Below are 13,795 nucleotides of genomic sequence, written 5' to 3' on the forward strand. Positions count from 1 at the left end.
ATTACTAGGATAGACCAGTCCTTGCAAAAGGGCATCATGCTTGCTAGCGAGGTAGTGAAAGGGAGGAAGATCCTGGACAAGGTAGTGTCGTGGACACAGTGGCTGCAATGTTGGGTTCGACTCTACCAACAATTGTAAGCACGGTGCCTGCCAGGCAGTGCTTGGTTCTGTTGTGGTTGTGTTTGTTATGAGTCAGAAATGACTCAATGCCCCTAACAGCAACAAGTGCACGAATTCAAGTGTTTCTTTAAGCATTTACGTTTTTGACAACACGTTCCCCTCTGCCTGGTGGAGTATGCTTATCTCTTTGGAGGCTGCTTGGTTCCAAGAGTGTTTAAGCAGAATTCTACTTTTAAATTGTTCTGGGAAAATTTTCTCATAGGAAGTTCCTTGAGGGAAGGAGTCATTTGATTCTTTTTTAACTTGGCTGAAGTTTATCCATTTTCTTCGAGGTTATCTTGTTATTTATTGTTCTCTTTCCAAGTTTAAGACAATGTGTTTTATCTTGGAGTCTACTTGTTTCCTCTTTGATAGAGTATTTTGCATTTCCACTATTCTCTCTATATCCTTTAGAATAATCTCCATGCAGATTGATAGTTCTGTTTCCCTGTTTCCAGTCTTTTAAGTTGGTCTTACGTTACTGGTTGCAGTGATTGGGTTGACTTCTAGGTGGGGATGTCTTGCATGTTGATCAGGTTGATTTTTGCTGTTAATGTTGATTCTCTGTTCAAAGAAATCCTCTTGTTAATTTTTGAAAGTTTGGCCTTGTCTTTACAATTTAATTTTTCCTCTCCTAGAAATGCCCTTATTCCTTCCTCATCTTTGGTGGACAGTTGTGCAGGACACAAGGTGCTTGGTTGGCACATGTTTTCTTTCAGCGTTCTTTGTGTGTCATCTTGTTATCTTTTTGCCTTCATGGTTTCTGCTGAAAAATCTGAGTGTAGGCTTCCTGACTCGTCGGCGGCTAACTTAATTTTTCTTGAGTTGCACACAGGATTTTTTCTTTGCCTTTGATTTTGGAAAGCTTCATGATCATCCCTATAGTTACTTTCTTCTGGGGTCTAGGCTTTTAGTTTCTGGATAGTTAGTTTCTCTTCTTTCATGTCAGGAATCATATTTTTCCCCACAAGTAGGTCTTTGACAATTTTTCTGTACTTTAATTTTGTTTCTTCCTGTTCTAGAATTCTTAACAAATATATATTATTCATCTTGGTGGTGCTCCATATAATTCTTAGGATTTGGGGGATCTTTTTATGGATCATCCTCAGGTTGAGAGAGAATTATCTTCAAGCTCACTGATTTGGCCTGTCTTTGGCCCCTGTACCTCTCTCAATCTTTTCTTTTTTTCTTCTTTCTTTCCATTATTGAACATACCCAAGAATCATTCTTCTGAATTCTTTTTCTGATAGCTACAATGCCCTATCGTCCTCAGAAAGGTCTTTCAGCCCCACATATCAGTCACTTGTTTGCCACATCCTGTCCTGTTTCTTTGTATGAAGTACAGTTTCTTTGTAGGACCTGCAATTGCCTACTGTCTCTGAGACACAGCGGAGTCTTTAAAGGTGTGTTTATTGGTTGATCGGGTGGTACTGGAGCAGGTGGTAGCCCTTGCCCGCTTGGTGTAAGTGCTGGAGGTGCAACAGTGGATAGATTATGTGGGGAGAGTTATCTCTGTCAGATTGAATGAGACAGGACTGATTAAAAAAAACCAAAAACCAAGTAAGCCAATGCACACAAGAACGAAAAACAAAAGTAAAAAACAAACAAAAGAAACCAAAATCAAACAAACAAAAAATAATAGCAATGACTCCAGGCTGGAACCAGCAGCGGCTGTCTTTTTTTCAGTCACGAGTCTGTGCTTGTTTCATGTGAAGCATAGTAATGCAGCTATGGGAGTGTAAGGGTGAGGGGTGAAGACTTTTCTGAATACCAAGGGGTTATGGAAAGTTAGGGGTGATTCCTGTGTCTCACATGGACAGTTTATTTAAAAAAAAGAATAAAGAATAAAACAAAACAAACCCAAGCCAGCCAGCCCCAGGGGCCCCAGCGACTGGCCAGCCTGTGGATGACGTGCGTGTCTGCCTCAGCAGCCCCGCAGCCCCCACGGAGCACCCGGATGTGTGGGCCCTGCTTGCCTAGCTCACTCTGATTTTTTTTAAAGCCCTAACATGACTCCGGTAGCCTCACCCCTCCAGTTCTACTCTGCTGTTTGAAAACCACGGGCCTCCGACTCTGGGAGCCTCTAGGGCCTTGCCTCTAGTGCAGAGTGGGGAAGTCACCCTGTGTGGCCCCTGCCTGCTGCTCCGCTGTGTTTGGGCTAGAGAAATAGCCGGCCCAGACGACTGGCTGCCCCACGCTGCTGCCGATGACTGCCTGGAGAATGGGAGTGTGTGCCTCACCCACGGCCCTGCGTTACGTCTTAGTGATAGAAAAGGAAAATGCTCCCTCTCCAGCTCTGGTAGGCCCAGTGCACTGGGGAATGCATGGGCCTGTGACCCTCTGTGTATCTCGAGCCCTGGACGTCAGGCTGGCTCATTCTCTTCTACAGTGGCTGCTCGTGTGGTGTGCTGGACCTCCTGGTCGGGCCCACGTCTGTCTGCACTCACAGCCTGGCAATGTGGGGAATTTGCTGTGGTTGCTTGTTCTCTGTGTGTATGCATTGGACACACTTGACTTTCCCCCCGCATTTTCTTCAGAGATTCCGATTGTTCCTCTGAAGAGGTTTCCTCCTGTTCTTGTTGAAGAGGATCTTTTGCAGCGTCTCTATTTAGGCCATCATTTTTACTGGAATATTGGGTCATTTTAGTCTCTCCCTCTTTTTATGCCCAGTTATTCAGAATAAAAATCCAGTTCCTTACATATTTCTGTAGAGTTGATTCAGACTCATAACTACACAGTAGGAATTATCCCATAGAGTTCACAATGCTTTAAATACTTTAAATATACATATATTATTGTGTTTTGGTGAAAGTTTACATAGCAAATTAAGATCCCCTTAGGTAATTTCTGTACATACTGCTCAATGACATTGGCTATATTTTTCACATTATATCAACATTTTTAGTGATTTTCTTAATATAGTATTGACAAACCATACACCTCCAGGGTTAAATCCCTTTTAAAATGAATTTGTATACACATCATCACAATCAGTTTCAGTGCTTGCTGCCTCTCCTGGATTCCTTGCTTGTTCCCCAAATCCTCCCACCCTCTCTATCTCCCATCCTACCCCACATCCCCAATAAACCACAGCATCAATGATTATCTCTATGCATCGACTCCTCTTGTGCTTCACAAACTGGGAAACACAGCAGTAACGATGAAAAAAAAAACAAGATAAAGTAATAATAATTATAATAATATAAAAACACAAATACAAATAAAGAGCAAGAAAGAAAAGACTGCCATCAATATTTAAAAAGGGAAGAGATTCAAACAAGCAAGAAATACTTGAGCCTACCTCAAATTCGGGTTGGGTCAAGAGGGAGGTCTGCTGACCAAGTGTCAAATTATACCGTGCTGGATCCACTATAATCAAGTTGACAATAATCTCTGTCTGATCGTAAAGCTGTTGGAGTCCCTCGTCTGTGGCTAGATGGGATCTGTCAGAGGCTTAATTTAACTCGATACTCTTCAGATAGACTTTGGGCTTCCACTGTCTCCCAGAGACTTCTACAAATAGGGTGTTCACAATTTGAGCTCTGATACTTTTCCCTCTGTCTTATTTGGATTTTGTTATTGTCATCCTTGGATCACACAGGCGGGTGTGCTTCTAACATGTGGACTTAGTTGACTCCTCTCTTAGATGGCTGCTTGTTTAAATACAAGCCTTTAAGACCCCAGACCCTATTCTGGGCACCACACTTTGCTGTAGCACCCTTATCTTCAGTGACCATTTCATGAAGACAAGTATTGAGCAGGACCATGTGATCAGAAGTAATTGTCCTTGGATTGGGGCTAGGGTTAAGTGGAAGCCCAGAATCATCTGCTTGTCCGTGGGTTATGTGAGGCCCTGGTTTACTTTGGCAGAACAAAACAAACAGAAACAAACAAAAGGGAGAAGAACAAAAGAAGAAAATAAACACAAAAGAAAAGCATTGTGCACCATGCCCCTGGGGTAAAAGGCAACTACACTGATAACATCAATGTTTCCACTGACACCGAGCTCAAGTTATGGCCAATATGAGTCGTCTATGGGAGTACAGTTCTGCCGGAGCCACACCTCAGGAGTTGTTGCCCTGCACAGTTGGATCTCCTAATCAATGGACTGAGTTTTGTTTACTGAGCACAGGGATTAGTGCCAGGGGGAAACTTCCTGGATCAATTCTTCCAAGTGCAGATCCCTGCCCAACAGATCAAAGCCTGTCATGTCATTGCCATTGACAGGGTCATGAGGTACTAAATATATGGTGGTTCTCGGTCCCTTTCCCTCGGATATCCACCAAGCCTGGGTTTTTCCCTAAGGTCCTGTGGCCGCCACTTCCACATCTCCGGGGAGGCCCCTCTCTATTTCCTCTCCCAGCAGAGTACCCCAGTCCTCAGTCCAAGGGGACAGACAGCTTAAGACAGGGCTCAGTTCATTAGTAGGGCCTCTATGTTAAGTCCTTCTGGTGTAGCCCCTGGGGAATACCATGCTGCCAGCAAGGTCAGAGTCCAAGGGCATCGTGGTGCTTAGTCCATGGCGTGTTTCACTGAAGGTTGGGTAGAAGCATATTCGTAGTGTCTGCCCAGGAACATAAAATCTGGTCTATTGTCCCCCTACATTCCCTACAATCATGGTTTAACATCCCTTCCCAAAGTAAGTTTGCTCCTCCCCATTCGTCTGCCATACTCCCCAACAGAAATATGTGGGTCTCCTCTAAAATATAGATGCCCCTTCCCCCGGTCTTAACTTAATTTTCCAGCAAGGTTCTTCCATTTCTGTGGAGGGCCCCTTGATTTGTCACAAAGACTATAAATCGTTAAGGAAACACATTGGCACATCTTTCCCACCCCTTGTCCCACACAGTAATGGGTGGATTCAAACTACCAACCTTTTAGGCAGTAGCTGGGCACCTAACCACTGTGCCACCAGGGTTCCTTTGCCAATTCTTTAGGAGCTACAGCTCTAGCTACCACCTCATGGCCCCTTTGCCTGAATGCACATACTCTGGACTCTGATGATTCTTGAAGACCACAGACACACCCCTCTCTGGCCCCCTACATGCTGGATCCCCCTCCCCAGGACCCTTATGGCCAGTTCCCCTCTTTTTTCAAAATTTTAATAAGTCATTTTATTGGGGGCTTTTACAGCTCTTATCACAACCCATACATCAATTGTATCAAGCCCATTTGTACATATGTTGCCATCATCATTTTCAAAATATTTTCTTTCTACTTGAGCCCTTGGGATCAGCTCCTCTTTGTTCCCTCCTCGCACTCGCCCACCCTCATAGACCCCTAATAAATTATTATTATTTTCATATCTTATACTGTCCGCTGTCTCCCTTCACCCACGTTACTACTGTTTGTCCCCATGGGGAGGTGGGAGGTGAATTACTGTAGTCAGTCCTCCATTTATCCCCCCACCTTCCCCCTACCCTCATGGTATTGCTACTCCCATTGCTGTTCCTGAGGGGTTTATCTGTCCCGATTCTGTGTGTCCAGAGCAATTATCTGTACCAAAGTACATGCTCGGGTCTAAGGTAAAACTAAGGTCATGACAGTGGGGGTGGGGGAGCACTAAAGAACTAGAGGAATGTTGTGTGTTCCGTCAGTGCTGTCCTGCGCCCTGCATGCCTCATTCTTTCCTTGTGACCCTTCTGTGAGGAAATGTCCACTTATTTACAGATGGGCCTTGGGTCTCCACTCTGACCCCCATCATTTGCATCAATATATTTGTTTTGGGTCTTCTGGTACCTGAGACCTTATCCTGTCCACGCCTCATGATCACACAGACTGGTGCACTTTTTCCACGTGGACTTTGTTGCTTCCCTACTAGATGGCCGCTTATTTAACTTCGAGCTTTGAAGACCCCAGATGCTATATCTTTTGATAGTCGGGCACCATCAGCTTTTTTCACCACATTTGCTTGCACCCATTTTGTCTTCAGCGATTATGTAGGTGAGCATGATGGAATACTGGGTTAGTAGAACAAAGCGTTCTTGCATTGGGGGAGTACTTGAATCCCAATGCCTGCAGTTCCCTTCTTTCACAGATTTCTGCTCTAGTGTGCATTCATCGAATATGGCTTCTCCATCTTTACTTATGAAATAGCCCAGCCTAGACCCATGTGTCTCTTGTCCCCTCCATCACCCGTATCACCACCTGTGCATTTGAGATTTGGTCTTTTGTCTATCTCCTTCCACTCGAATGGAAACCTCGCGGTGGCAGGTCTATTCCTAAATCAAGGCCTGCCCCATTGTGGGATCTTAATATACATCTGTAGTTGTTGAATGAGGGAAACTAGCACTCAGTATGTGAGCGTGAATCAGTGACTTGCAGTGGAAGCTTCTGGAACCAGGACAGCTAGGTCAGTGGACAAGTGGGTATTGTCAAGGGAGGGAGGCTCCCACTTGGCAGACCCTCTGAGGTGGTCAGGCAGGATACTCTGAGTGGTGCCAGGAGGGTATGTGGGATAAACAGGTGTGAAGGGCTCCCTAGGAGGCCTGGCTAGAGGTGGGGGCCCCCTGGCTCATCATCTGGGGCTTCCTGTACTTCCCTTCCTGTCCAGTGAGTCAGCTCGGGTGGGGGAAATGAATGACCAGCTGGGGAAGTGACCCTAGTCAAGAGTAAAGGGAAGGTGGTTAAGGGTCAACAAAACAAGAACTTACTCATTCCACCCACCCTCTTACTCTGTCTGTCGGTTGTTTTTGTGTATCTCCAGTTTCTGTCTGGGCCAGGGGCACGCCTCTCTGTGCTTCATGAATGCTTCCTCTCCAGGTCCCGTGCTTTCTGGAATGCCCTAGCAGCGTGGTTTATAATGTCCCTTTCTGCTTTGGCTCTCTTCCACCCATCTTCTCTTCTTGCCTGCTCCTTCTCTTTTCTACTGTATTAGGGGAGAAAAGAGACCCCAAATTCAAATAGAGCTTCATTTATCACATTCAAAACAAAGACAAAGACCAGATGAGGGAGACCATCAGCAGGAGGCCATGCGGGTGCTCAGGGATTCACGTGTACACGGCCACCGAAATGGGGCATGGAGAAGAGGGACCCATCACCACATTATTACTGGCAGCAAATCAATCCATTACAATTCTAGTGGGACCCTGGTGGTGTGGTGGTTATGCACTGGGCTGGGATCTCTATGGTCGGCCGTTCACAGTCACCAGCAGCTCCACAGGAGAAAGACTGGGTGTTCTACTCCTGTAAACAGTTAAAGGTCTCAGAAACCCACAGGGGGTCGGTTGCTATGAGTCAGCATTCACTTGATGGCAGTGAGTTTGGTTTTGGTATGGGCAGGACCACAGAAGCAGGCACCGGACCATGGCTGTAGATTAGAAAAGTTTATAAGATTGGCTCAGGCCCCTCTGAGCGCCTTAGTTGTCGTATGGCTTGTACTATGTCCCCCTAGTTTCACAATTTCCATTAAGCCCTGGTGGCATAGTGGTTACACATTGGAATGCTGATCATAAGGTCGGAAGTTCAAAACCACCAGCCACTCCAAAGGAGAAAGACGAGACGTTTTACTCCTCTGAAGAATTAAAAGCTTTGAAAACTCACAGTGGCAGTTCTGCCATGTTCTATAGGGCTGCTCTCAGTGGGATTCGATCTGAGGGCAGTGAGTTTGGTTGATTTTGTCTGGAGGAAGCCCTGGAGGGTGAGACTGCCCTGCCCTGGGCTGGTTCTTAAAACCATCCAGTTTAAGAGCACTTTCAAACATGTTCTTGGGTCACTGACCCAAAAGAACTCACTGGAGGCTGAACGTATGAGGAGATTTAAAATGGCTTTAGGTAGGACTACCAGTGTAAGCTGTAGCCTTCTGCTAATCCTGTGCGCAGCATGTTAGCTTTCTCTAATCCACGTCCCCTCCCTTCCCCTGTCCGCTTCCTACCATCTTTCAGTCTGTACTCACGGTAGTCTCTTCTCTCACTCACTCTGCTATAAGTTTCGGAAGCTAGGGACCGTTGGTGCCCATTCGCTGCTGTGTCTCCGTGCTTGGCACAATTGGAGACACCAGTAAACTCACTGCCATTGAGTCAATGCTAACTCATAGTGACCCCCAACTTGTGGGTGCCCGAGACTGTGCCTATGCCAGTACAGATCTGTAAAGCAGTGAATGGGTGAAGGAAGGAACGAGGGGATGTGTATCTCCTGCTGGTGCCACTCTCCGGACACAACAACCAGCCCTAAAATCTGATCGTTTCAATTCAAATTCAAGATGACACAGTTTTTACTTAATCTCTTCTATCTTACATTTGTGTCTTCCCCCCCCCCCTCCCATCACAATCCTTTCAATTATTCAGTACACTAGGGATGACAGAATTAGAATAACACACACTTACTTGTTCATTTTTGCCTGCATCAAACACACAGCAGTCTCAGATTAACAATGCCAACATTCTCTTCAACAATATGATGATCTAAAACAGTTGATTCCCCCTCCCCATTTCTTTTGGTCATTAGACTAGGTTACACTAGGGATGTATACAAGTTGTGAACCTTAAAGTCACTTAGATAGTGATTGTGGAACAAAGATGGGGCTTTCTATCCGAGCAAAGGGCTACAGACTTAGAACCAGGGGCAGTTCTGCCCTATTCTATAGGGTCACTGTGAGTTGGAATTGACTCAGTGCCAGTGAGTTTTGTTTGTCTCAAGCTACTGATTGTGTCACCGACTGCATACACAGGTTCATTTGTTTCATTTCATTTTCAATGTTCAGAGATTATGTATTAAAAACTTCAAATGTTATTTTATAATCATGCAAAATATTTAACGGTCCCAAGTCAAATTTACAAAACAAAATGCTAATACTCATCTATTTAACGAATATATTTGATTCTCTCATTGCCTTCTTTACCGTATGGTCTATTATTTTATTAAACATAAATATTTGTATTTGTATTGTATTTGTATTTTTTATCTGTCCGACTGTTACCTTGTATTTTTCTTCTTCTTTGCTTTCTCCACTGTAGGTATATTCCATAGTAGTGATATGAAAGTAGACATCATTGTTTTTATTTAGTTGCATAGTATTTTGTCATGTAATTTATTCAGACAGCTTTCTACTTAAGGATAGTTTCCTGTCTTATGATGAAAATAATTCTGCCTTATTTGTGCCCCCACTTCTTTTAACAGTCTTTTTGGGAAACACCCTGGATAAGTTGTGGGTCAACATTGAAAAGCAGATGTAATTTTGCTAACTATTTCCAATTCCTGTTATAGTTATGCCCTTGTCTACGCCCTCCAACCATGAGAGAATACCATATCTCCGTAGCCTTGCCACAACGTCTGAATTTTGCCAATCGCAATGGTGTATATGCGTGTAGTTCTAATTTGCATACTTCCTATTATGAGCAAGCATGAGAATATTTTTAAAAGGTTAAGTAAAATTTCCATTTCTTTGTAAGTTGTTTAACTCACTTTCAAAAACAGTGTTTTTTTTTGGGGGGGGGGGATGGGAACTCTGGAGTCTGCGAGGAGCAAGCTGGCCCCAAACTTCTCCAAATCCACACTTCTTTGCCTCCAATTCTTACGCATCTAAGGACAGGGAACAACAGACACACCTTTATAGGAGAACAAAAACAGTTTTATTGACATATATTCATGTAGCTTACAATTCAATGGTTGAATATATAAAAAAGAGTTGTACAATCATCACCACAATCAATTGAGACACATTTCCTTATTATTGTACTCATTTTCATTCGTTCCCTTTCCCCCCTCAACCTCCTCTGTCACAAAGCCGAGAAACCATTCATCTCATCTCTATAGATGCACCTCTCCTGGATTTCATGTGAAGATGATACAAAAAACTCCCCCAAACAATAACAAAATAAAACACAGAAAAACCTCAATTGGAAAGAAAGCAGAAAATAAGAAACACTAGACAAATTAAAAATGGGTCAAAAGGGAAAATACATGGTAAGATGTTAAACTTTAACCTCGTATTCCTGTGTTAGTTCACTCTCTGAAGCACTCTATCTAAAAGTGAGGCTTTCACATCGATGGCACAAGGAAATTCAACAGAAGCTTAATTCCTGTGCAGCCTCTGCAAGTGGACTTGGGCGTTCATTCCCTTCCATAGCCTTGTAAACTGGATCCTCAGAACTTAAGCTCGATTACAACTCCCTCCTATAATCTTGCATTTTATTATTTACAATCATTGGATCACACTGGCTGATGTGCTTCTTCCATGTGGGCTTAGCTGACACCTCACTTAGATGACTGCTTGTTTTAAGAAAAAAATTCAACCACCCCCTCCCATGGGAAACTAACACTGAGGGAAATATGATAAGGACAACATTCCCTAACTTACAATAGAGGGAATCTAGAAAGCTAGTATTCCGCAGTAGGAAAGCCACCATTTTGTTAAGTTAGAGATAAAGTCCAAGTACATTATCCTGCTTTACATTACGTTCCCACAGATTCTCCCCTAACAGCTAGGCTGCCTTAAAGTGAATACCTGGTTGATTTTATCTCCCTGTAAGAGCAGATATCCTTCTGTTATCTCCTCCAGCTGTGTCACCCAGCCCACTCATACCTTCCCCCTATGCAGGTATCAGGTTTCCTCCCCTGTGAGCTCAGGGGCCTTACTATAGTTACCATCCACCTTGTGAGGTACGCAATTCCTGAATATGCATGTCTTATGGCTACCTACAAATAGCCCAAGTTTGTAAAGATGCCCTCCTCCTCTCTTCTCCCACCTCCACATGGACCACCAAGAGGAGCTGAGGTGAGCATGCTACCATAAAATGTGTCTGACTCCTCTATTTTATCTTCTCTCCTATTTCTCCTATTCTCTATGACTGTACTATAATCTTTATATATTATTGCCATACAATTGTGCCTATGGATCCTTCGATTGTCAGAAGCTGGTTTCCTCTGACCCCACCCACACCCCGGTCCCAGATGTTATTCTTTCTAATAGTCAGGCACCATCATCTGATTTCTTCATCACAGTTTGCTTTAGAACCCATATATTCGGCGATCCCTTCATGAGGGTAAGTACTGAGCAGGGCTGAATCATAAGAACTCATTGTTCCTAGGTTAGGGATTATGGTTAAGTGTGAGTTCAAAATCCATCGCATCTCTACAAGGTTTATATGTATCCCTAATGAGGCACTGGAAGCACCCACTCATCTATGCCAGGACATTTGGAAGACAGCTACTTGGCCAACTGGAAGAGATTCATATCTGTATCCATTCCAAAGAAAGATGACCCATTGGAATGCTCAAATTATGGAGCTAGATCATTATTATCACGTGTAATTTTGCTGGACTTCATCCAACAATGGTTGCAGCAGTACATTGACAGGGAACTGCCAGAGATTCAGGCCAGATGCAGAGAGGATGTGGAACAAGGGATGTCACTGCTGATGTCAGATGGATTTTGGCTGAAAGGGAGAACACCAGAAAGATGTTTACTTGTGTTTTATTAATTATGCAAAGGCATTCAGCTATGTGGACCATAGCAAACTATGGATGACATGTACGTGTGCTCATATGGAACCTGTACATGGATTGAGAGGCAGTTGTATGAACAGAACAAGGGCTCACTGCCTGGTTTAAAATCAGGGTGGTATCCCTTCACCATACTTATTTAACCTGCACGCTGGCAAGTAATCAGAGAAGGTGGGCTATACGATGAAGGTTGTGAGTTCAAGACTAGAGGAAGGCTGATTAACCACCTGCGATGTGCTTAAAGCCAGGAGGACTTGGAGCACACGCTGATGAAGATCAAGGATTGCTGCCTTCAGTGTGGATTACCACTCCATGTAAGGAAGACCAAAGTCCATACAATGGGACCAAGAGATAACCTGATGATAAATGGAGCAAAGGTTGAAGTGGTTAAGGATTTCATCTTGCTTGGGTCCACAATCAGCGTTCAGGGAAGCAGCAGTCCCAACTCCAGACTCAAACCCTAGTATTTTCCATTGCTTTGTATGCATGTGAAAGTTGGACATTGACTAAGGAAGACCAAAGAAGAATCAATGCTTTTCAGTTATGGTGCTGGAGAAGAGTATTGAAAATACGATGGAATGCCCAAAGAATAAACAAATCTGTCTTGGAAGAAGTACAGCCAGAATGCTCCTTAGAGGGAAGGATGGCGAGAATTTGTCTCTTGTACTTTGGACGTGTTGCCAGGAGAGACCAGCCCTTGGGGAAGGATATCATGCTTGGCAAAGTAGAGGCAGCAGCAAAGAGGAAGGTCCTCAGCGAGATGGATTCACACAGTGGCTGCAACTATGGGTCAAACACAATTGTGAGTGCGGCACAGGACAGGGCAGTATTTCGGGCTATTGTACGTGGGGTCGCTGTGGGTTGGAAGTGACCTGATGGCACCTATCAGCAGTCACATAGGTATCCTGCTCTGCTGTCTCACTCAAAGTTCATTGCCATCAAGTTGATGCTGACTCAGTGACCCTATAGGACAGGGTAGAGCTGCCCCTGTGGGTTTTGGAGATGAACTCTTTACAGGCGTGGAAAGGCCCATCTTTCTCCTGCAGAGGGCTGACCTGGAGGGTCATTGCCCCAAGAGTAATCACTCCACCACCAGGGCTCGTTTGGTCCACTTTAGTGATTGCATTATCAGCGTTTTGAGCAATTATAAGTAACATTCATAGGGTCTTTGGAAATTGTAATGTCCTTTAGGGTGTCTGCAGCTCAAATCTTCATCAGGTAGACGGCCACCTCTTTCTCCCTTGGTGTGCCCAGTGCGTTCACATCACTGACCTTTCGGTTGGCAGCAAAATGCTTCATTCAACCACCACACCACCAGGGCCCCTTTGTACACCTTTCCAACCCCCAAGCCAAATCCATGCCATTGAGTTGACTCCGATTCACATTGACCTTGTATAGGGTTTTCTGAGACCATAAGTCTTTTTGTGAGCGGTCACTCTCAGCACACAGCACAGAGAAGAGTGACTGGTCTCCCAGCGAGCACGTACTCCACAGGACATGCCACAATTTAATTGGAACCAAACTGAATGCCCTTCATGATTATTCTGTCCAGATTACACCCGAGGACAATGGAGTCCCAGAGAGATTAAAGTTTTAACCACAGGCAGGAACCGACCGAGGCATCCGGCCCCCAGATTCGTGTGAAGTCGGATAGTCCAGTTCCATTGCTTTGGGATGGAGTGACAGTGGCGGGTCGGGTGTGAGCCGATATTAAGAGCTCAAGTAGAAGGCAAATGTTTTGAGAATGATGATGGCAACAAATGTATAAATGTGCTTGACACAATGGATGTATGGATTGTGATGACAATTGTACAAGCCCCAGTAAAATGATTTTTTAAAAAAGCCAGTCTTTCCCCTAGCCTGTTGACTTTGGGAGAATCACATCAGCCCTCTGGGCCTCAATTTCCTCCTCTTTCAAAAAGAGCCGGTCCTGACCTGCAAATTCCATGGGTTGTATGTGAAAGTACTTTGAAAACACAAAATGCATTTCCTCCACTGTCCTCAAGGATCTGTGCTGTCTTGTAAGATCTGTTTGGAAGGTGCTCGGCACGCAGTGAAGCCGGGGTGCTCCATGGCTCGGGGGGCACTCACACCCACACGGTATCTTTGATCTTCCCCAGGCCACAGCCCTCTCAGACAGGCCCCGTGTCTCCTGTTCAAGGGCAAGGAAGCTGATGCATGCACAAGTTGACTG

At 44.6% G+C, this 13,795-nt stretch overlaps 1 non-coding gene across 1 annotated transcript; it reads right to left on the reverse strand.

Annotated features, from left to right (window-relative positions):
• Nucleotides 1–9,586: 9,586 nt before the first annotated feature.
• On the reverse strand, nt 9,587–9,717 carry LOC142452239 (small nucleolar RNA SNORA38). Its single transcript, XR_012785263.1, has one exon. It is a non-coding gene; the product is annotated as a small nucleolar RNA SNORA38 (small nucleolar RNA).
• Between the last annotated feature and the right edge of the window lie 4,078 nt (nt 9,718–13,795).

This window comes from Tenrec ecaudatus, chromosome 6 (assembly GCF_050624435.1).
Source record: "Tenrec ecaudatus isolate mTenEca1 chromosome 6, mTenEca1.hap1, whole genome shotgun sequence".
Taxonomy (NCBI): domain Eukaryota; kingdom Metazoa; phylum Chordata; class Mammalia; order Afrosoricida; family Tenrecidae; genus Tenrec; species Tenrec ecaudatus.